A 23949-nucleotide genomic window follows, 5' to 3' on the forward strand; every position below is an offset into this window, starting at 1 on the left:
CATTCTCCTGCCTCAGCCTCCCAAGTAGCTGGGACTACAGATGCCCGCCACCACGCCCGGCTAATTTTTTGTATTTTTAGTAGAGATGAGGTTTCACCGTGTTAGCCAGGATGGTCTCGATCTCCTGACCTCATGATCTGCCTGCCTTGGCCTGTTTTTATGTTCGTAGAGATGAGGTGTCTCTATGTTGCCCAGGCTGGTCTCGAGTTCCTGGCCTCCCAGCCTCAGCCTCCAAAACTGCCGGGATTACAGAGACGAACTGCCACACTTGGCCAGATTCCTTTTTTCTTTAACACAGAATTAGCCCAAGTTAAGTTTTCCTTGTGTTTCTGAAATCAAGCAGGGTTAGGGTCACGTATGAGGCTTGACCTAATTTGTCTGCTCAGGGATCCTTCAGGCCTGGTTTTCATTTTATTTTCCTTCAACACACCAAGCCCAAGAAGAAGCAGTATTAGGCATTTTTAAAGCAAAATGCAAAAATGTTCAAATTACTTGGTGATATAAAGTTAAATTTTAAAGGAGTTTAACTCTGGCAGAGTGGTGGCTCACGCCTGTAATCCCAGCACTTTGGGAGGCTGAGGCAGACAGATCACAAGGTCAGGAGTTCAAGACCAGCCTGAGCAACATGGTGAAACCTCGACTCTACCAAAAATGCAAAAATTAGCCAGGCATGGTGGTGCATACCTCTAATCCCAGCTACTCAGGAGGCTGAGACGGGAGAATAGCTTGAACCCAAGAGGCAGAGGTTGCAATGAGCCGAGATCACGCTACTGCACCCCAGCCTGGGCAACAGAGCAAGACACTGTCTCAAAAATAAAAATAAAAATAAAAGCTTTACTCCTACACATATTTTTCCAAAGGGGAAAAATAATTGAATAGACCAAATGAGAGAGAAAATTCAAACCTGAGGGGAATAATTTTTCCATAAAAGAAAAGCCCTTTTAAAAACAAAAAGTTTAAAAAACTAGTCATTTCCAATCCATTTTTTCCTTCCATTACACAGCCATTGTGCCTGATCTCTCATTTTCAAAACCTGCTTGCTGAAAAGCCTGATGCCTGCAGCTAAGGTAGGTTCCTAAGCGCTTCTCCGGAGAGAGTCCGATTTGTTAGGTCTGGAGCAGGACCCAGGAACACGCACCCGGGAACCATGGGCCGGACCGGACCGGGAGGAAGTGGGAACCACTGGCTGGACTGGACCGGGAGGAAGTGAAGCGGGAGCCCAAGGGAGGCGTGAATCTGAGCGAATCGCTAAGCTCCTCCCCTTGAAATGAGGGTACACATCAGTCAACTAGACAGGTAACTGAGAGAGCATTTTGAAGTGAGACTGAAATAAGCAGTGTTCTCGGTAACCAATACCATCCCGGAATTCAGCAGTCTGGCCTTGCATGCTGTACTGGCCGGGGGTAGTCTGATACAACAGATAAACTCTGAACTCTCAGGGGGTTCACATACTCGTTTTCTCACCCCACAGTCCAGAACTTATCAGCAGACAGCCCAGGCCCACCCACCATGCAGACTCAGGTTGCCCTTTCTTTGCTGTGTCCAGCGGATGGGGAAGGGAGGACGAGAGGGTTCCTTGTGGAAGGAGCATGTGGGCTGGGCCTGAAAAGGCAACTTTTCTTCAGCCAGAACGGAGGAGGCTGTGGCCACAGTCACTCCCGGCTCACCGGAGAGGAAGCTGGAAAATGGCATCCCCAGGAAGAAGAGAACATGGATTTTGGTGAGTGAAGGCCCCTGCCATGTAGGTGCACAGGATTCAAAGGTGAACCTCTGCAATTCAAATGTCAGAAGGGAGTATCAGAAATCCCCGTAGGTCATACGCACACTGCCTGGTCTCTGGGGGACCCACAGCATCTCAGTGCCTGACACTGGAAATGCAGACTGGGCCCATCCAGATGCTCTGAAGTCAATCAACATTTGCAGACACAATAAAATGTGAGAGGCACTGCTTGTGCCAATTTAAAGTTGTCTTCAAATAGTTTAGTCTTAGGGTAACTTTCAAGGTCAGTGGAAATAAAAAGACTCCAATTTGAATAAAATTTGCCAGACATTTCCATGCATGTCACCTCAAATTTAACAGTGATTAAAATAATGATTTCATAGCACGATGACACATGTCAAATTCAGATCCCCTGGTTCCTGTACACATCTCAAGTTCCAAGTCCTAAGAACGATCTTGAAAATTCTGTAAGCACACAAGGAATACATAAACCTTGGAAGGCATATCAGACAGCCCCGTTTACAGAGAGTTGAGGCTGTTTGAGATGAAATTCAGATCACACTCAGCACTTGCATCACCTGCACCAATACATTAGGAAGCCCAGGCAGCAACTGTTACATTGACGACTGATTGGGTGAAAGTCCAGGGTTACTAAGAGACCGGAGCCCCTGTGAGTGTGGGCCTAATCTGATTTTCATTCACACACCAAGCTCTGTTAGGCAGCATTGGCAGGATTGATGAGCTGCATCATTTCTCGAGGGAAAACTTTTCCATCTATCAAACAACGAGCTCGCTGACGAACTCACTGCCACCAGATCCACAAGACACAGAACATCGTGTGCTCCACACGAGAGGCACGGGGAAAAATTATCCCAGAAGGTAAGAGAAAGGTGTTCTGGAACTTCAAATACCTTCCCCAAAGCAGGCTGCTTTTTGCCTTGTTTCTAAATTATCCACCACACATATTCTCTAGAAAAAAATACAATTTCATACCTTGGTTGTTGTAATTCCCCCTTAAAAACAAATGTGATAGGGCCGGGCACGGTGGCTCACACCTGTAATCCCAGCACTTTGGGAGGCTGAGGCAGGCGGATCACGAGGTCAGGAGATCAAGACCATCCTGGCTAACACGGTGAAACCCTGTCTCTACTAAAAATACAAAAAATTAGCCAGGCAAGGTGGCGGGCGCCTGTAGTCCCAGCTGCTGGGGAGGCTGAGGCAGGAGAATGGCGTGAATCTGGGAGGCGGAGCTTGCAGTGAGCTGAGATCGCAGCACTGCACTCCAGCCTGGGCGACAGAGCAAGACTTTGTCTCAGAAAAAAAACAAAGGGGGGAAAAAAAACACAAAACACAAATGTGATAGAGAGAAGTCCCACAGCCAGAAGTAGGTGCAACAGATAATAAACTCTTCCAGGCTTAAGACACATATCAATGGAATCAGTTTTATGATTCTCAGTGCCTCCTTTCCTAGTCGTTTTATTTGTGAACTATCAGGAAAGTAAACACATAAGAAGGAAAAAAATGGAAATTCATATTAAAAATCAACCTAGCTAGGGCTAATAACACACACCATGACTCAGGACAAGGGTGCTCAGGGCCTCAGTAAAGCTAAGGTATTCCATGTGGGGATGTCAGTTATGTCTCTGAGCTCTCAAAAATCTTCAGCAAAAATCATATTGCATTTAGAACACATCTGACCTGAATTGTTATGAGCCCAAACTTGTCACTGGTTCACGGGTGCTCCATGGGTAATGAGAAACAGGCTACCTGATCTCATTCCAAACCTCCTGCAAGCTAGGTGCAAAGAGGCATGTAAATATTAACCATTTCACCTAAAAACATAATTCAGTGTTTTTTATTTGTTGGGGGAAGTTCCCGCAGAATACTTTTATAATGGATATTATATATTGGTAAAATTTTGGCTTCACTCTGTACAAATGAAATGAGGATTTCTCTAATAAGTGAGGAGGCATAAAAATATTTAGCCTGGGCATGGTGGCTTATGGCTATAATCCCAGCACTTTGGAAGGTCAAGAGGGGAGAATCGCTTGAGGCCAGGAGTTAAGACCAGCCTGGGCAACAACATAGGGAGAACCTGCCTTTACAAAAATAAAAACAAAAACAGTTAGCCAGACATGGTAGTGCACACCTCCAGTCCCAACTTCTCAGGAGGCTGAGGCAGGAGGCTCACTTGAGCACAGAAGTGTGAGGCTATCGTGAGCTAAGAAGGTACCGCTGCTCTCTAGGGTGGGCCACGAAGCAAGGCTGTCTCTAAAATATAAATAAATAATATATTTAGACATATATAAGAGAAGAGAAAGATGCTGAGAGCTGAGAGTTCCATAGTTTTCAAACTGTGTGGGGAGCATCAGGGACGAGCACCAGCGGCTGCCTCCGCCTGAGAAGGTCTGCTAAGGATTTAATGGATATGCTCCGTTACAGGATGGGAAAACTGAACAGAGACGGGTTGGGAACCGGGGGTGCTATTTAAGTTGGCCTCTCTGTCCTTCTGCCAATGTGATGAATGGGCACGGTAACAGTAGAAACCCTGGATGACAAGAAGTAACACACGCTGGGTCCACAGGACAGGGCCTCACACATGGAAAGCACACCATGCACGTCAGACACCGCGGTTACTGCCCCTGCCATTGTTGACTGACAGGGCTAGGCAGCGTTCCAGAGGAAACGCACCCTCCCCTGCGGTGTGACTATGGGGTGTGTATCTGACACCTCTGGTACTTTTCTTGGTTCTTTTTACTTTTCTCTCCAAATGTAAAGGTTGGCGGTCGCAAACTCAGACACTAGGTAAAATATACTAGGCACAGAGTTTAGAAATACTAAATTCCTTCACTCATGAAATATTCTATGGAGCTGTCTCATGACACATGCACACATGTGTACACATACACCAGCCTTAAGAATAATTTTTCCTCCTTTTTGCTTTTGACTTGATGGCTGAGTGGCGGAATTTAAACAGAGGACACCTGAGAACTGCAAAAGAACTGGGCACATAGTGACTCCATCCAAACCTCTGCACGAAACCATTTCACCAAACGCCAGTGTGGCTTTTAGCAGCATGAGGCAATGTCCCTGGGACGTTCACAGCCCCCCTTAAAATACCTGCAAGTGAAAACACAATGCTTCCAGCATTTATTTGTTCCAACAAAAATGTAGTATTTGTTCCAGCCAAAACCTAGTGATACGCAGAGAGGCCCCCAAACCTCACCATGGGGCAGTTACTTTAGAAAGCTTGCAATTCTTCATCTGCCCTTGAGAATGCAAATCTTCTATCACCCAGAACTGTCTCTACAAGGACCTGGAAGCCATCTCTTTGAAATGGCAACTTGCAGGGAATGCCTTTGCCCTGGCTTTGCTCCCAGTCACCAGGGGAGAGGATGGCCTGACAGCTGAGTGGAGGAGAGGACGGCCCTCCCTCTAACCTGCCCCATTGCCTCCTGTCAGGAGGACATGAGGAGTTTGCTTCTCCTCCAGATGAGCCCCAATTAGCAGGCCCAGGTGGCCTAGACACACGGACCGACCCTCCTTAACACCCTCAGTGCCTTTCCCTGAGCACAGCCTTTACGTATCCCCTGCCTTCGTTTTGGTGACGATGAGCTTAGTTCACACTGGACCCTCTTCCTACTGTGATAGTTATTACTCAATAAAGTCTGTCCTTTTTGCTTTGTGTCTGGCTTTATCTTTGACAAACCTAGACTATAAAATCATCATAATCATCATAAATGTGGCATCCTTCAAATTTTTGCTATAAACAACTTTTTTTTTTTTTTTTTTTTTTTTTCTGAGACAGAGTCTCACTCTGTCACCCAGACTGAAGTGCAAAGGCAGGATCTTAGCACACTGCAACCTCCACCTCCCAGGTGGTTCAAGTGATTCTCCCACTTCAGCCTCCTGAGTAGCTGGGATTACAGGCACGCGCCATCACGCCTGGGTAATTTTTGTATTTTTAGTAAAGAAGGGGTTTCATCATGTTGCCCAGGCTGATCTCGAACTCCTGACCTCAGGTGATCCACCCACCCTGGCCTACCAAAGTGCTGGGACTACCAGCCCATGAGCCACTGCGCCTGATGTATAAACAACCTTCATATTTCATCTATTTTTAAAAATGAAAAAAATTAACTGAAGTCAACTCCTAAAAAAGAATTGTGCAGTTTACTTAACTAAGACAGTCAGTTTTGTTAACCCCTGTGCATCCAGCACAAACCATCCTTTTGTACATTACACAGTTCTAGAATCATTCCACTTGTCAGAAAATATTGACTAGAAAGTTTATAACAATACCAATCCAAATATAGGCAGGTATGTTCATTTAAAAGCAAAAACAAAACAAAAAGTACATGATACTTTTAGAAACAGTATGAGCCTCTGAAGCTGGTGCCTGTTCATCCCCAGGCTCTCTGGAGCCTGTGTCTCCTGGAACCGCGGGGTGAAGACTGAAGACCAGAAGTTCCTGGAGGAGCACTCAGCACGGGGACCAAGGCCCGCAGAGCCCAGGGACATCAGGCAGGGAAGCAGCCGGGCTGGGCAGCCTCGGGAGTGAGGGGCAGCTGGGCGAGCTAGCCCCAGCCTGGCAGATGATCACTGCTGGGGGAGGCAGGGCACAGGGGAGGCTGGCAGCCCACCAGTTACGGGGAGACAGGACCTGGGACTGTAGCTAGCAGCCGCTGACGGATGAATGAATGTATCGATATGGTTTGGATCTGTGTCCCCCCAAATCTCATGTCACATTGTAATCCCCAGGGTTGGCGAGACAGGTGGGAGGTGATTGGATCATGGGGGCAGAGTTCTCATGAGTGGGTTAGCAGCATCTCCTGGGTGCTATTCTCGTGACCGTAACTGAGTGAGTTTTCATGAGATCTGCTTGTTTAAAGGTGTGCGGCACCAGCCGCCTCTCTCTCTTCCTCCTGCTCCAGCCATGTGAAGTGCTGGCTCCCTCTTCATCTTTTCACCAAGATTGTAGTTTCCTGAGGCTTCCCCAGAAGCAGAAGCCACAACGCTTCCTGCACAGCCTGCAGAACCGCGAGCTGGTTCAACCCTTTTCCGTATAACTTACCCAGTCTCAGGCATTTCTTTACAGCAATGCAAGAATGGACTAATACATATGTCAGTCAGCACTGCTCATTGCCCCAGACCCCGGCCTGCAGGCCTGGAGTGAAACCTCACATTTATAGGGAAGGTCCTTTGACCTTTTCTCACCACAGGTGCCCAGGCTGGACTAGGTTCTTATTACAAGTCCTCCACACCACCGTCCCCCTTCCATGGAAGCCATTCATTCATAATTACATGTTGTTGTTTATTTCCCCCGTAAGACTGTTGGTGCTGTTCCCTGACTTAAAAATATGTGTGCAGGCCAGAGAACAGTTCATTAGTTCCAGAAAAAAACACGGAAGCAACATATGGGTGAGCCCTACCTTTGAGAAAGTCAGTTTTTATAAGACTGTGAGATAATAATAAGCAACCTATTTGTTGTCTTTACTTTTTTTTTTTTTTTTTTTTTTTTTTGAGATGGAGTCTCACGCTGTTGCCCAGGCTGGAGTGCAGTGGCGCGATCTCGGCTCACTGCAAGCTCCGCCTCCCGGGTTCCCGCCATTCTCCTGCCTCAGCCTCCTGAGTAGCTGGGACTACAGGCGCCCACCACCGCGCCCGGCTAATTTTTTGTATTTTTAGTAGAGACGGGGTTTCACTGTGGTCTCGATCTCCTGACCTTGTGATCCGCCCGCCTCGGCCTCCCAAAGTGCTGGGATTACAGGCTTGAGCCACCGCGCCCGGCCTGTTGTCTTTACTTTTTAAAAGGCTTCCCTATACACCGTGGTCATAGCAGCAATATTAGTAAAAACCAAAAGGTGGAACAATACAAGTGTCCACCTTTGTGAATGAATGGTTGGACAAAATGTGGTGTATATATACAGTGGAATCCAATTCAGCCGCCAAGAGGAAGGAAATTCTGACACGTGCTGCTACATGGATGAAACTTGAAAACATGACGCTAAGTGAAAGAACCCAGTTATGAAAGGACTATTTCTATATGATTCCACTTATGCGAGGTCCCTGGAGTAGCCCAATTCATAGAGAAAGTAGCATTCGGGTTACCAGGGCCTGGGAGTTAGTGGTTAATGGGCACAGAGTTTTCGTTTTGCAAGGTGAAGAGTTATGGAGATCGGTTGCACAACAATGTTAACACGACTGAACTGTACACTTAAAAATGGTTAAGATGGTACGTTTTAGGCTTTGTATATTTTACCATGATTTTTTTAAAGACCAAAATAAGTAAATTAAATGTTTCCCTGCATTAGCTCATTTGTACCATGCACCAACTTGGATAGGTTAGGAAGAAGGAACAAAAGATCCTCTGTCCTACTCAGGCAGCTCCCCCAGTCAGGCCCCCCTGGGCCTCTGCACAGGTCCACACATGGGAACGCCTCTGCCGCCACCGGCCACACTGCTCCTGTGCTGGGACCCAGGAAAAGCAGGGTGGTTTCTTAGGCATCACTGACTCCTCAGGACCTCTCGCGGGACAGGCACAGGTCTGGCTCTGCATAAATGTGTGCTGAATAAGTGACAGATCCCAATGTTATGTGTGGGGCATCTCAGCCAAGGAGAGCTCAGCGGCTGACCTGAGCCTGCTCAGCTAGTCAGAGAGTCAGAGCTCACACCTCCTTTCTTTGCCTCCAAAATATAAACTAGATAAATCAAGGAGAAAAAATTTATGTTTGTACAGATGGAGCTCATGGCACTTCCTAAACACTTGTCCAAGTTTTTCACACAAGCTGCAAGAGTGTATTAAAAATACATCATCTAATTCAAGAAAAATGAGAATGAAAACTAATATTCCTAGCTAGTTTTTGAGGTATGAAAAGGTGGTACCCCTGTATTATTTATATCATTCATTAATATCTCTCAGTTCTGATTCTGAGACATCAAATTGTCATCCCCCAGACAGTGACGGAACAACGCCAGGCAGCTGGTCCCCTGCAATCACCCTCAGGACTCATAAAGCTGAGGGCCTCCAGCAGCTGTGTGTGAATCACGCCAGCACTGCAGCAACCTTACATGAGGTGCACTGCTTTAGCCTCCAAGACTCAATTCACAGAGCCCACCTAGAACGCAGACGACTGGCAGGAGCTCCCTTAGGAAACGTGCGCAGCCCTCCTCTGAGCACCCCGAGGGGGTGGGACAGTCCTGCACGCCAGAGCTGTCCAGCCTGACCACAGGGCTGAGAGAATGCGCCTAGAGAGATGCTTCATGGATGAGAAGGAAGACAGTTCACTGCACCAGGGGCCCTGAGACCACAGCGCATCCTCCTCGTGGCAGGATCCCAGGAGCAGCACCTGGCACATCCGCAGCACCCAGTACCTTGAGTGAGCAGGAGCTTGAGTGGATGAGACCATCAAGATCAAGGCCTCTGATCTAGACGTCCTGCTTCTTCCCAACAACTGCACATATACACTTTTGGAAGCAAGACTCAAGGCTGGAGAGCGCTGTTTTCTGTGGAAATGGGGAATGTTCTTTTTTCAAAGGTGTCCATTGGGTACATCCCACAAATACATGCACAGCAGTTCTAGACGGACACTGCTTAAGAGAATGGGGTCTTTATGAAGAAGGCTTAGGAGAAAGGCAAAGTGGACATAAAACTGATTTTGTGGGTCTTATTTGCAGAAGGAGAAAAGGATCCGGGGAGCCCAGTTATTCTCCTAGTGCACTGGCTGTTCCACATACCCCAGAAATGGGGGAATGACATCTACCAGCTCTCCCCGTCTGCTCTTGCCCTGACCTGGAAGCAGGTGTGCAAAGCAGAGCAGGTGTGAGTGGACAACGTGCACCCCTTGTCTTCCACTCTGATGACTCTACTCACAGAGCAACCATTGGCGGCCTCTTCTGACTGATCCTGAAGGATGGAGACCTCAAAATTCAGCTTAAGCCACTAAGTTTAATTTGTATTTTGGAAATAGTTTGTCTAAGACTTGTGACTTACAATCACCCCTCAAGATCTCTTATTGGGTCCCCTGAAGCCCCTGAATGTCACCAGAGCTGCCTGGACGACCCTAGGAATAGTGACAGGTGTCGCTCGCCTCTTGGCCTCAGCCTCAGCCTTTCTCAGAAAACTTAGGTAAATAGGGAGGCTCAGTAAATGACACAGGATGAAAAATGGCCATTACTTCTGAGTCTTCTGAAAGCAGAAGATGCCACATCCAATGTGTCAAGACATTTCTGTCCCAGCTGCTGGGCCTGAACACCATCCTACCACAAAATACATGACATCCACATGCCCGAAGCCTTCCCAAAATACTTCACAGGGAAGCGAGTAAACGGCACTGCACACTAATGTTAAGTATACTGCATACACTCTGGCTACTACAAATATAACAAAGAAAGTGTGTGCACGAAGCTTTATTTGTACCCAAAAGCATTCATTTTGTAAATATTTTATTTTATTTTAGATGCAGTGGGGTACATGCACATGTTTGTTACATGGGTATATTGTGAAGTGGTGGGGATTAGGTCTCTAGTGTAGCCATTATCTAACTAGTAAACACTATACCTGATCAGTAATTTCTCAGCTCCTGACCTCCTCCCACCTCCCTGCTTCTGGAGTCCCCAGTGCCTATTCTTTCCATCTTTATGTCCATGTGTATCCAATGTTTGCTTCACTTATAAGTGAGAATATGCAGTATTTGTTTTTCTGTTCCTGCACTAGTTCACTTAGGAAAATAGCCTCCAGCTCCATCCATGTTGCTGAAAGGGACATGATTTCATTCATTTTTATGGCTGCATAGTATTCCATGATGTATACATGCCACATTTTCTTTATGCAGTCAACCACTGATGGGTACTTATATTAGTTCCATGACTCATGACTTTGCTATTGAGAAGAGTGTGCAATGAATATGAGTGCAGGTGTCTTTTTGATATAATGATTTCTTTTTTTGGGGGGTACATACTCAGTAGTGGGATTGCTGGATCTAATGGTAGCTCTATTTTTAGTCTAGAAATAACATTTATTCATTTATCTACTCAATATTATGCACATTTAGGGAGTACTGTGTACTAAACTGCAATGAACAAAACAAAAATCTCTGCCTTTATGTAATCTTACAGGGGCAGACAGAGGATAAATCAGTGCTCCAAGCACTTGTGACATTAACTTACTTAATCTTTACCTCAAACCTATGAAATAATGTCTGTTGCGCTCCTAATTCTAAGATGATGACAGTGAGCCACAAGCTGGTTAGACTTGCCCAAGGCCACCTGGCTAAGGAAGGAGAGTTACAGAGTCATTTTCTCACCATAAAGTGTTTCATGTCTGTTCTCCTGACAAATCATCACTTCACGTAGAATTATAAATAACTATAATACATCTAATTTTTAAAACTGAACTTCTTATCTGATAGGAATTGCCTTCAGCTGTCAGTAACAGAGAACTGACTGTGGTGGATAAAGCCAATGGATGTAACATTCTTCACGCAGGACGCGAAGTCTGGGGCTTGGGCTCAGGGAAGCTTCCGCAGCTGCAAAATGACCTTGGAGACTGGGGCTTTTCCTCTTCTACTGAGTCACGCTCTGTATGTGACTTTTATCCACTGTGTTTCCCCTCATTCTCACTCAGTTCACTTTCATATTTCAGGCAAGAGAAAAGGAAAAAACCTCTTATCAACAAAATCTGCCACTTTTTTTTTTTCTCTCTTTTTTTTTTTTTTTTTTTGAAATAGAGTCTCCCTGTGTCACCCAGGCTGCAGTGCAGTGGCACAATCACAGTTGACTGCATCCTTTACCTCAAGGTCTCAAGTCATCTTTCTGCCTCAGCCTCCTGAGTGGCTGCGACAACAGGCATGTGCCACCACACCCAACTATTTTAAGTTTTTTCAGAGAGGGAGTCTCACTATGTTGCCCCAGTCTGGTCTCAAACTCTCAGCCTCAAGTGATCCTCCTGCCTCTGCCTCCCAAAGTGTTGGGATTACAGGCATGACCCGCCGCTCCCAGCTAAATCTGCTACCTTGAAATTTTTCCCAGCAGCTAACTAGTGACATGTTTACAACTCATCCATGAGAACCATGTTTGGTGGTCGCCTCTAGCTATGGACACCATCACCCAAAACAAAGTTGGGAGTGTTGTCCTTAGAAGATGAAAAGAACAGACATGTGCAAGACTCCTCAGAATCATCTTGGGCATTCTTGGCCCTTAATATTTTCAAATGTAATTTAGTCAACTTCTACAAAAAACAATGCTGGGATTTTTATTGCAATTGTATTGACTATTATGATCTTAAGAAGAACTGATATCTTTACAATATTGAATCTTGTAAGTAGGGTTTCCTGTTATACTTAGAAATTTACTATCTCTCAACAGTCTTTTGCAGTTTTCTGTGTAGAATCTCATGCACATTTTATTGGATATATTCCTAGCTAGATTTTTGTTGTTATGGTAAATAGGACTGAATTTTATTTTATAACCATTTGTTGCCAGTACACAGAAATAAAGTTGACTTTATTGATCTTAAATCCAATGACATGGCTGAGTTAATTTAATTTTTCTGATACTTGGCTTAGACTCTTTGGACTTCTACAGAAACCAGATGTCTGTGATGAGAAATTGTAACTTTATTTTTTCCTCTACAATACTTCCCCGCCCTTATCATATTGCTTTTTCCTTTCTTATAATGTTCTTGTCATATTATGGTGGCAAAATTATGTTGACTTCATAAAGTGGATTGGGAAATGTTCCTTTTCTCTATTCTCTAGGAGTTGAGAGTTAATTGGAATTATTTCTATCTTAACACTTTGTAAGATTTCAATGGAGAAGCCATCCAGGCCTGAAGCTCACTTTAGGAGGAGGATTTTAGTTATCTATTCAGTTTTTGTTAAAACTTGATGAGATTTATACAGAAGTATTTCTAATTTGGTGCTCTTTTTAATTGTATTGTATTTTAAATTTCAAATTCCTTGTATAATAATCTTGATAATTTTACTTATTAGTTCTAGGAGCTGTTTTGTGGCTACCTTAGTGTTTTCTATACAGTGTATAAACAACGGAATCGATACAGTTGTATTTCTTGATTTTTCCATGTGTATTCCTTTTACCACTCTTGGGTGCCTTACTGAACTGGTTAGAACTTCTCTCGGGATGTTGAGTATGAGTGGTAAGAAAGGACAATCTTGCTTTGTTCTAATTATCAGAGGAAAAGAATTTAGTCTCTCATAATTGTAGTATTATGCTAGCTGTAGGATTGTTGTTTTTCTTTGGTCAACTGTGTTTATGAGGTTAAGAAAGTTGCTTTCTGTTTCCCGTTTGTTGAGAGTTATTATCATGAATGTATATTAAATTTTCTTGTTTGCTTTTCCTGCATCTTTTTGAAGTGATCAGATATTTTTTTTCTTTAGTCTGTTAATGACACATTACATTTTAACGTAGAATATTGAACCAGTCTTGCATTCCAGGGAAGAAGCCCAGTTGATCTTAGTGTATTATATTTTTATGTATTGCTGGACACTATTTTCTAATATTTTATTGAGGCATGCATCTATGCCCACAGGGATATTAGACTATTCTTTTATAGTAATGTCTTTGTTCAGTGATGGTATATGGGTAATGCTAGTCTGTAGAATTGATACTTTTTATCTTTAATGTCCTCTATTTTCCTTAATGATTTCTGTTCTAAAATCTGCTTTGCTTAAATTCGCATTGATACTCCAGCCTTCTTTAGGTTCATGTTTCCATTTTATGTATTTATCTCTCCTTTTATTTTTAGCTTATTTATGCCTTTATATTCAAAGTGGGTTTTTTTTGTAAAAAGCATATAGTTGGGTCATACTTTTGTATCTAATCTGATGATTTCTGTCTTTTAAATGCTGTATTTAGAACATTCACATTTAATATGATTCTTGAAATGGTTAAATTTAAAACTACCATCTTGCTAGTAATTGTATACTAGTTTCATATTTTCTTTAAACAAATTTTCTGCCATGTGTTAACACCTTTTTATAATTTCATTTTATATACTCTATTGAATTACTATTTTAAAAACTTTACTTTTAGTATTTGCCTTCAGATTTACAACATACATCTTTAATCAGAGTCTAACTTTAAATAATGTTATGCTACTTCCCATATACTTTAAGAAACTCACAGCAATGTATTCCAAATTCTACCCTGTTCTCCTTTTTGTCATATATCATGCTCTTACATGTACTATGAATACACAATAAATTTCTCCTATTTTTGTTTTAGAGTTCACTATCTTTTGGACCAATTAAAAGTTTAAAACATCAACTTTAATTATTCCATTCTCAGTGTTGTTTATTTGTGTGTGTAGATCTAATTTCTAGTCTGATACCAATTCTTTCTGCCTGAAAAATGCCCTGTAATTTCCTGGCAAGTAAGTATGTTAGCTATGAATTCTTTCCATTTTTGTTTCTCCAAGAAAGTCTTTATTTCTCCTTTATTTGGGGAAAATATTTTTGTGGCATATAGAATTCTGGGTTGACATCTTTTTACTTTCAGCACTTTGAAATTCTCACTCCATTGCCTTTTGGTTTGCATAATTTGTATTAAAAGTCTCCTAAGTTATTTCCGACATTCCTCTGTAGTTAATGTATCTGATCAGTTCTCTATTCCCATAGGTTTATCTTTTCAAGAATGTCATATAAATGCAATCGTACATTATGTAACCTTTTAAAATTAGTGTATTTCACTCAGCATAATGCCTTCCTCTGGGTTATTGCATGTATCAACAGTCTATTCCTTTTATTTATGAGTAATAGTGCCTTGTATAAATATATCTCAGTCTGTTTACCCAACGATCCATTGATAGACATTTGGATCATTTCCAGTTTTCAACTATTACAAATAAAGCTGCTGTGAATATTCATGTGCAGGCTTTGTGTGAACATAAATTTTCATTTCTCTATCCAGGAGCAGAATTTTAAGTTTATGTTTGAATTTATAAAATATTGAAAAACTATTTTTTGATGTAGCAGTCACTGTAGCAGTTTTCATTCCCACCAGAAACTTATGAACATTCCATACATCACATCCTAGCCAGTCCTTCATATTTCAGTCTTTTTTATTCTAGCCACTCTAATTGATGTGTGGTGGTGTCTCATTATGTTTTTAATTTGCATTTCCATAATGGCTAATGCTATTTAACAGCTATTTGTGTGCTTATTTGCCATGATATCCTCTTTGGTCATCTGTTCAAGTTCTTTGCCCATTTTTTAAATTGGCTTGTTTGTTTATATGTGATTGAGAATTAGGAGTTCTTTATGTATTTTGGATACAAACCTTTGTTGAATATATAATATATAAACATCTTCTGTGTATGCCTCAGATTTTCATTCATTTCCTTTTCTCTTTTTTTTTTTTTTCTGAGGCAGGATCTTACTTTGTCACCTAGGCTGAACTGCGGTGGCACAATCATGGCTCACTGTGACCTCTAATTTCTGGGCTCACACAATCCTCCTGCCTCAGTCTCCTAAGTAACTGGGACTACAGGCAAAGTTTTTAAATTTTTTTTGTGTAGAGAAGGGGGTCTCACTCTGTTGCCCAAGTTCATCTCAAACTCCTGGCTTTAAGTGCTCTCCTGGCTTGGCCTCCCAAAGCACTGGGATTGCAGGCATGAGCCACCATGGCTAGCCAGATTTTCATTATTTTAGCAATGTTTTACGAAGAGCAGAAGTTCATAGCTCTGATACAATTTATTTATTTCTCTTATAGACTATGCTTTTAGTGTTGAGTCTAAGAAATAGTTGCATAAGTGATTTTCTCTTATGTTTTCTTTAGAAGTTTTATAGATTTAGGTTTTACATTTTCACCTTTGAACTATTTTTAGTTAGTTTTCTATATGGTGCAAGGTAGGAATTGACATTTACATTTTTGCATATGTACATGTAATTGTCTCAATACTCCCTGTTGATTCCATTTTATTCTGGTTTCTATTGTTTTCTTGAGATGTCTGAAGTCAGTCTTATTGTTGCTCCTTTAAAGGCAATTTTTTTTTTTTTTTTTTTGGTCTTTTTCTTTGGGCTGCTTTAACTTTGTTCTTTGTTGTTTAGTTTTCATTAGTTTAACTTTGATATGTTCAGGAGTGATTATTTGCATTTACCCAAACTGGCTTTCTTAGAAATTCTTGAATCTGAGATTTGATGCCATTCATGAGTTTTGAAAACTCTCAACCAGTATCTCTTCAATTATTTTACCTACCTCATTTTTGCTACTGTCTGCTAGGCCTTTAATTACACATAATTTAGATCTCTACCCTATGTTGAATATGTTTCTTTTGTTTTTTCCCCTATTTCCCACAGTTTAAAATCTTCTTTATGCTTCAATATGAGCATTTTCTCTTGACACATCATTCCATTTCTCTATTTCTTCTGGTATTTTTAATCTCCTGTTTAAAATATATGTTCTTGATTTCACTTCTAGAAATTCTCTTCTATTCTTTTTAGCAGATTATAGTTTTCTGTTGATATTTTCCTTCTTGCTCACTAGTTTTTTTTTTGGTATTTATAATTAAAATTACTTTAAAAACAAAGTTGATATCATGTGTGGGCCTGTTTCTATTGTCTATTTTGTCATCTTTGTCAACTTCTTGGCATATATACTAGACACCAGATTAAATGACAGAAATTCTTCATGGAGTACCACAGAGGCTCTAGATACCATTAAAGAAACCTGTCTTCCACAAACAGCTGGTGTAGGACAGATTCATCTCCTCAACTTAAACAGCCATAACCTGACCCCAGATCTCTCTCAGAGTTTTTAATGCCTGGTCTACGTTTACTTTATTCTCAATTCTAAGATGAAGCCTTCAAGGGATTCATATGAGAGCCTCAGATGTTTACTAGGGAGATTTCTAAGTAGAGGACACTAAACTTCAGTTATTTTTCTCCCCACACAATGAGATTGCTGAAAGTTCCACTCAACTTTTAATCTCATTTCTCATTTGTTATTGTTGTTGGTTTTTTTTTTTGTTTTGTTTTGGTTTGGTTTGGTTTCTCATCCTGTGAAGCTTAAGAATCAGCAGATACTTTTAAGAAAATCTTAGAGCAAAATGTAGTGCTTATTTCTCTGAAGTACCCTTCTCTATGAGACTTTAGCTACTCTTGATCTGGCTATCTTGGCAAACATAAACTATAAAGTTTGTCCCTTTAGCCCCACATAACTGCCCGACAGTATTGTAGCTTCCTGCCTTCTGGAATCTATCCTCTACCCTCTCTTTTCAGATTCTTGCCCTCTGCTCATGTTCCAAGGACAGAAATAGTGTGTATAAGGTTTGTGTCATTTCAATAAGCTTTTCTTCTCTCCACATTCTTGCAACTTCAATTCCAATTGCCTCTACATCTCTCTAATGAGTCCAAGTGAAGTTCTTTCCCTGTGGATATATTGTTGGATTGAATTGGCTAATATTTTGTTAAGAATTTTTTGCATCTGTTTTTATAACAGACATCACTACTTTATTACAGCATCTATATCTTGTTTTGGTACATTCATCAAGCCTGGATTGTAAGGCCAGAACCAAGGGTGACTTGACGTTAATTTTCATAGTAGTAAGTTATATCTTAGGGTTCTCTTCAGCAGGAGACCTAGTGCCTCAGGCAGGGTAGGTCTCATATGGGGGTGTCAAGTCGTCCCAGCTTCACAGAGAAGCCAGGTGTCAGGCTAGAATTGACACTAGAATTATGATTCACTATGATACCTGTTTCATAGGAAGTGGGGGATGGTGTGTGTTTATTTTACCACAACAGCTACTTATAGAACCTTCATTGAAGATTCCTTTGAAAGTCCACCATTTAAAAAAATTTTTAAACATATCACATATTGTCATTGCTCTGTTTTTATTAATTCTCTTTGACTAAAGTATGACCTCTGTTTTCTTACTTTGGCATTTAAGGTTTCCCATAATCTGACACCAGTCTTGTTTCAAAAATTCTAATTCCCATGTAATCCCTTTTTCTGTGGTCTAAATTCCAATCAAACTAAACATCAGCCATTTTTTATATATTTTCATTTCACAACATGAATGTCTCTGCTGATACTGTTTCTCTGGTTTGGAGAGCATTTCCTCACTGTCAGTCACGACATGTTCAATTCCTATCTCCACTTCAAGGCTCTACTTGGAGGTCACAACCAGTGTGGAATTTCTTCAGCATTAATAATCTCCTCAGCTTAATTCCTACAACAATTTATGACTATCTGTCCCATGTCAATTAAGACTTTCTGCTTTACATGTTAGTTACCCAGCCATATCCTATTAGGATATTTCCAAAATTTAGTGAGTGAACTACCCTGGTGGCCTGGATAGCTCAAGATCTTCCTACCAGAAACTTTTCCATGTTCATCACCAGCACCACTGCTGCTACCTACCAGATATTTCAGAAATAAATCAAACTTGGCATCTGGTTTGTTTTCTAAGGCAGGAACATATGTTGGGAGCAGTATCCAAAAACCCACTTTGGGGTTATCAACAATGGCTCCAGTCCATCTGGGACTCAAACTCATATTCACCCTTCAGACCAGAGAGGATCAGGCAAGTGATCTGCTACACATGCCATAAGAGCCACCTACTAACCCCATTTCCCTCACCTTACTGGTGAGGAAATTTTGACCAAAAGGATGGGTCCCTGCAGGGACTTGGGCTTCTGTCAGTAGGCATCTGTGATGGGGAGATGAGCAACATGGGACTCATCAGATGTCATTTACAGGGCTGAGCATTCCAGGAATGAAGAGCCCACATTGATTCATCTTTGTGTATCCAAAATCACCTGGCCCAGGGTTAGCTATGTTCAATAAACATGCAAAAAATGAACCCTATGTCCATTCACAATACAAGAAAATGTTTAAATATTAATTCCTGCTACTAGGTTTAAAAGTCATGAGATGCTAAACACTATGCAAAACAAAGTGCTTGCTGCTTACTGTGTTGTCAGTAAATCATAAGCTATATTTCCTCTTCCTCCCATCCCTTTGTGTACTTTTCCCTGGCTTGCGATATTCCCCATTGCTAAGTCTAATTTTCCAAGCCTCCTGGGACAGAAGCTGTGGTTGGAGTGACGTTCTTGAGCTGCAATTGCATTAGAACAGGCAGGGAGCATCTTATTCCTCAGTTCATTTTAGCAGCCAAGGGATCCTGAAATTCAAAGCCCTGTTTAGTGGCACCGCACTCCTTTCCCATTCCTCCTTCCTTTCATTAAAGTTCTGAGAGCAAGAGAGAGATAAATGAAAGGAATCTCACCCAAGGAGAATGTGTCTGAAAATCATAATAAAGACTCGTTTTGTGCCTCAGCTTTCACATCATTTGTAAAAATACCTTTTGATCTGCTGCACAGTCTTCTTATTTTCTGTTAATTTCTCATGGGAAGAGCAGATTGGCAGTTCAGGGTTACAGACAACATTGAGAATCTTGCAGTAAATGTCTTGCCTACAGAGCTGGTTTTATGGTATCTAACAATACAGAGATGACAGACCCTGACTCATTCTGAGTGCAGCCAGGAAACCTGTGCCAAAGGACCCCACAACCTGGGACAGATGTCATCTGTATGCACAGGCGGGTCCTGGGTTCTGGCCCAACTATTTCTTACAGACAGATAATGCTGGATTGTTGCTGACCCCTCCTGAATTCACTTTCCCACAGGACACTGGATAGAGGTTTTAAGGATCGAATGAGATTGTGCATGGGAAAGCAAAAAGGGCTGCTCTCCATATTAAGTTACTGGTATTGCCCTAATCTCTTCTGTCTTCATCAGGCATGAGCCCCAGCCCTTTGTCTCAGAGATGCCTCACCCAGCCCCCCAAGGATGGGACGAGTGGAATTAGGAGCACAGGGGGAAGACCTATGCACACAGCCCCACAGAGCCACTGCCATCCCCTGCCCTCTCCCCCTTAGTGCTCTCCTCTGGCCACTGTGTCAGGTCGAGCTGCCATCTCGCAGTGCAGGTGCCAGGGAGGACACAACCCCACTGTGTCCTCTTATGTGTACAGAGGGAAGCACAGCTGACACACATGCACCATGTGTGGGTGCCGATGTGTCCACACTGAGCCTTTACATTGAATTTTTCTCCATAAAAATAGTTTTCAAAGTGGCCTGTGGGCACTGCCTGATCTGGTACTTATCTCAGTGCTGGATTCAGAAGCCTCTGCCTGCACAAGTCCTAGTGAACTGGAAAGCTCTGCAGCACGTCGTCTTCTCCCCGTATTCTCCTTCGTGACTATCAGCTACTGCTGAGATTTAGGGGGAAGTGGTGGTGTCAGTACCAGCCGACAGAGTGGCCTCAGTTCTGGTGTGTTTTGGACCGGTTCATTGTTTTTCAAGTTGAGCCACCGTTTCTGATGTATGTTAGTAACTACATAAATATCCAGTAAACAAATAACCACTACTATGCGTCAAGCATCAAGAACAGAAAAACCACAATACGGCAGAGAGAACAAATCTACCTGTGAGTGGATGTTGTCAGGAACCACTCCCTGCACCCAGGAGCTCTCAGCCTGGGCACTTGACACTCTGCTTGTGGGGAGCTGGCCTGTCCCTTGTAGGGTGTTCAGTGGCAGCCCTGGCTTCCTCTCACTGGATGTTAGCAGCCGCCCCTCCCAAGTATGCCTGCTGGGCAAACTCTCCAGATGCTGCCCAATGTCCCTTGCAAAGGACAGTGGGTGAAATAACTCTGAGTGAGAACTGCCACCCTTGTTCCAGGGCTGGGAACTGGGATCTGAAGCTGAAGACAAAGAGAGCCACATCTTCCACACCCTGAATTCAGACACACCCCATTCTTATTAAGAGTCTACACTTGGACACAGGAAGGGGAACATCACACACCGGGTCCTATTGTGGGGTGGGGAAAGGGGGGAGGGATAGCGTTAGGAGATACACCTAATGTAAACGACGAGTTCATGGGTGCAGCACACCAACATGGCACATGTATACGTATGTAACAAACCTGCACGTTGTGCACATGTACCCTAGAACTTAAAGCATAATAATAATAACAATAAAAAAGAGTCTACAGAACTGGCCCTACCACCCCTGCCCTTATCCCCATTTATTTAAAAGAAGGGGAGGAGAGAGAGGGAAGGAGAGCCAGAAGCGTTCTTATCGGCTGGGGAAGGCTGAAACCGAAGTGAGAGAGCACTTGAGAGGATGAGTCACCAAGAATGACCACGGAGAACCTTTGCAGCCGCCTCCAGCTACGAATATCACTTCCTGATCTCCTACATGCTGATTCAATGAGCTAAAGAAGAACAGAAACGGGGAAGGAGAAGCTCAACGGCAGAGAAACCCTCTTCCCCTTCAGGTCCTTGGACTTGATCCAGTGTGGAAAGGAGAACAGCACTTTAAATCATCATGGAGGAACTTCTACGTCACTGCCAAGATGCAGTAACAGGAACAAAATTTACTCTTGTACCTGACACATAAAAAAAATGAGACGGGGCAGGCACGGTGGCTCATGCCTATAATCCCAGCACTTTGGGAGGCCAAGGTAGGCAGATCACCTGAGGTCGGGAGTTCGAGACCAGCCTGACCAACATGGAGAAACCCCATCTCTACTAAAAATACAAAAGTAGCCAGGCCTGGTGGTGCATGCCTGTAATCCCAGGTACTCGGGAGGCTGAGGCAGGAGAATCGCTTGAACCCAGGAGGCAGAGGTTGCAGTGAGCCGAGATCGTGCCACTGCACTCCAGCCTGGGTGACAAGAGTGAAACTCCATCTCAAGGAAAAAAAAAAAAGAGACAGAATGTTTGAAGAAGTTTTCAAGAGCTTGGACATCAGAAAATGAGGGTCAGTAATCTCCGAGAGATGAGAAGCTCACAAGGTGAGGCCTGTGATTGCTCCAGTTTGGTACCTTGAGAGAGTTTCCTGGTTAAAGTGCAGGGAGGGCCCAGGTAGACCCGTGCCAGGTCCCACAGTGGAAGAGGCTTTGCTGAGTCCAGGACACCAGACAGCTGGAGTACCGAGGACAGAGCACGGAGATGCAAGCAGCGTAAATACTCCAGTCAAGGCAGGGTTTGTCAGTGTGGGTAAACAGCAAGTCACACTATAGGCTAGCTCCAAGAAAGACACGTTAAATATTAAGACACAAATAGGACAAAAGCAAAAAGGTGAGAAATTCCATTCTAAAACTAATCACAAGAAAGTTGGAGTGGCTCTATTACCATCAGCTGAAACAGGTTTCAGAGCGAGAAATAATGTAACTGAATACCAGTCTGGCTGCTTGCTGCCCAGAAGCCAAAATAGAAGCAGCGAGATGCAGTGAAAGGAAAGCAGTTTTGGTAATCAAATGCTAGCAACTGGGAAAGGGCCAGGCTCATGCCTCCAAATGACCATTTCAAATGTTGTCCCAGGAAAGGGGTTTAAGAAAGAAAACTTGGTATGAGAAACATGCAGGAATGGTGCAGGATACAGGGTCTGTGTGTCTTGTTCCGATGGCGATTTTGAGTTATTGTCCACCCAGAGTGCGGGCTGGCACCATCTCCGTAATGATCAGGTTGTCGAGTAACCGTATTGGGGTAATCTCCAGATGGGGGAGGATTCTGCAGCTGGGTCTCTATGGTTCATTTCATAATTACCCTCTGGAATGTCTAAGCAAGTGCATAATTAGGTAAGCCAGCACAGTGTAAGGACTGTCTGGTGGGAAGGGATGAAAACAGAGTTTCAAAGTATATTTCAAGGCAAAGACTAGAGGGAAGAAAAAACTTTTCAAAAACTTTTTTTTTTTTTTTTTTTTTTTTTGAGACAGAGTAAGACTCTGGAGAGTAGTTACGGTACCATCTCGTCTCACTGCAACCTCCGCCTCCCCAGTTTGGGCAATTCTCATACCTCAGCCTTCCAAGTAGCTGGGACTACAGGCATGCACCACCACACACAGCTAATTTTGTATTTTTAGTAGACACGGGATTTCACCATGTTGCCCAGGCTGATGTAGAACTCCTTGTCTTAAGTTATCAGCCCACCTTGGCCTCCCAAAGTGCTGGGATTACAGGTGTGAGCCACTACACCCAGCCTAAAATGCATTTTGAAACTAAGCTGCTTCATTATAATATCACTGTGGATAATTAAAGTAATTTTATCTTCATAAAGGAATCAGTTCATCAAGTGGACAAAACAGTCTTAAGTGTTTATGTACCTAATAACAGGGCTTCAAAATACATAAAGCAGGAGTGGCCAGAACTACAAGCAGAAACAGTTCTTTTATGTATGTATTTATGTATGTATGTATGTATTTATTGCAATACATTTTTGGGGAACAGGTGGTGTTTGGTTACATAAATACGCTATTTAATGGTGCTTTCTGAGATTTTGTGTACCCATCACCCAAGCAGTGTCATCTTTTATCCCTCACCCTTCTCCCACCCTTTCCCCCCCAAGTCCCCAAAGTCCACTGTATCATTCTTATGCCTGTGCATCCTCATAGCTTAGCTCCCAATTATGAGTGAGAACATACGATGTTCAGTTTTCCATTCCTGGGTTACTTCACTTAGAATAATAGTCTGCAATTCCCTCCAGGTTGCTGCAAATGTGAAACAGGCAAAACACTTCCGATGAAGAAGAAGAATCTTGGAGGACTCACATTACCCAATTTCAAGACTATTAAGCAATGAAGACTTAGTGGGACTAGCATCAAGATACATAAATAGATCAATGGAACAGAAGAGAGTTGATTATAGACCTACACATAGTTAGACAATGAATTTTTGACAAAGGTACAAAGGCAATTCAGAAACAAAGGATAATCTTTTAAAGAAATGTCAAGAATTTAAAAAAAGAACAGAAAAATATGAACTTGGATCCACATTCTTGCACTATATACAAAAATGAATGCAAGATAGATTTAGACCAATATGTAAATCCTAAAATTATAAAACTTCTCAAGGAAAACATAGAAGAAACACCTTTCTAACTTTGATTTAGATAAAGGTTTCTTAGAAATGACACTGAAAGTATGGTTCATAAAGGGAAACAAATGATCATTTGTTTGATTTTATCAGAATAAAAAACTTCTGCTCTTTGCCTTTTTTTTTTTTTTTTTTCATTAAGAGAATGAAAATCAAGCCAGTGACATTGGGAGGGTGCATGTAAAGACCGTGTCCTTGTCCTCTGGTGACAGCCCAGTCCCTGTTCACTGTACTCTGCGGAGTCTTCTTCAACCAGCATCTTTCCTTTCCCTCATGAAGGTCTGGGCATGGCCAGTGTGCCAGTGGGCAGGACAAGCCCAGGCGCTGCTCTGAGG

At 42.6% G+C, this 23949-nt stretch overlaps 1 long non-coding RNA gene across 1 annotated transcript; it reads left to right on the forward strand.

Annotated features, from left to right (window-relative positions):
* Positions 1–1199: 1199 nt before the first annotated feature.
* Positions 1200–2573, forward strand: LOC105497439 (uncharacterized). Its single transcript, XR_011625443.1, has 3 exons — positions 1200–1296; positions 1626–1720; positions 2431–2573. It is a non-coding gene; the product is annotated as an uncharacterized lncRNA (long non-coding RNA).
* Positions 2574–23949: the final 21376 nt, after the last annotated feature.

Source organism: Macaca nemestrina, chromosome 7, assembly GCF_043159975.1.
Source record: "Macaca nemestrina isolate mMacNem1 chromosome 7, mMacNem.hap1, whole genome shotgun sequence".
NCBI classification, from domain to species: Eukaryota; Metazoa; Chordata; class Mammalia; order Primates; family Cercopithecidae; genus Macaca; species Macaca nemestrina.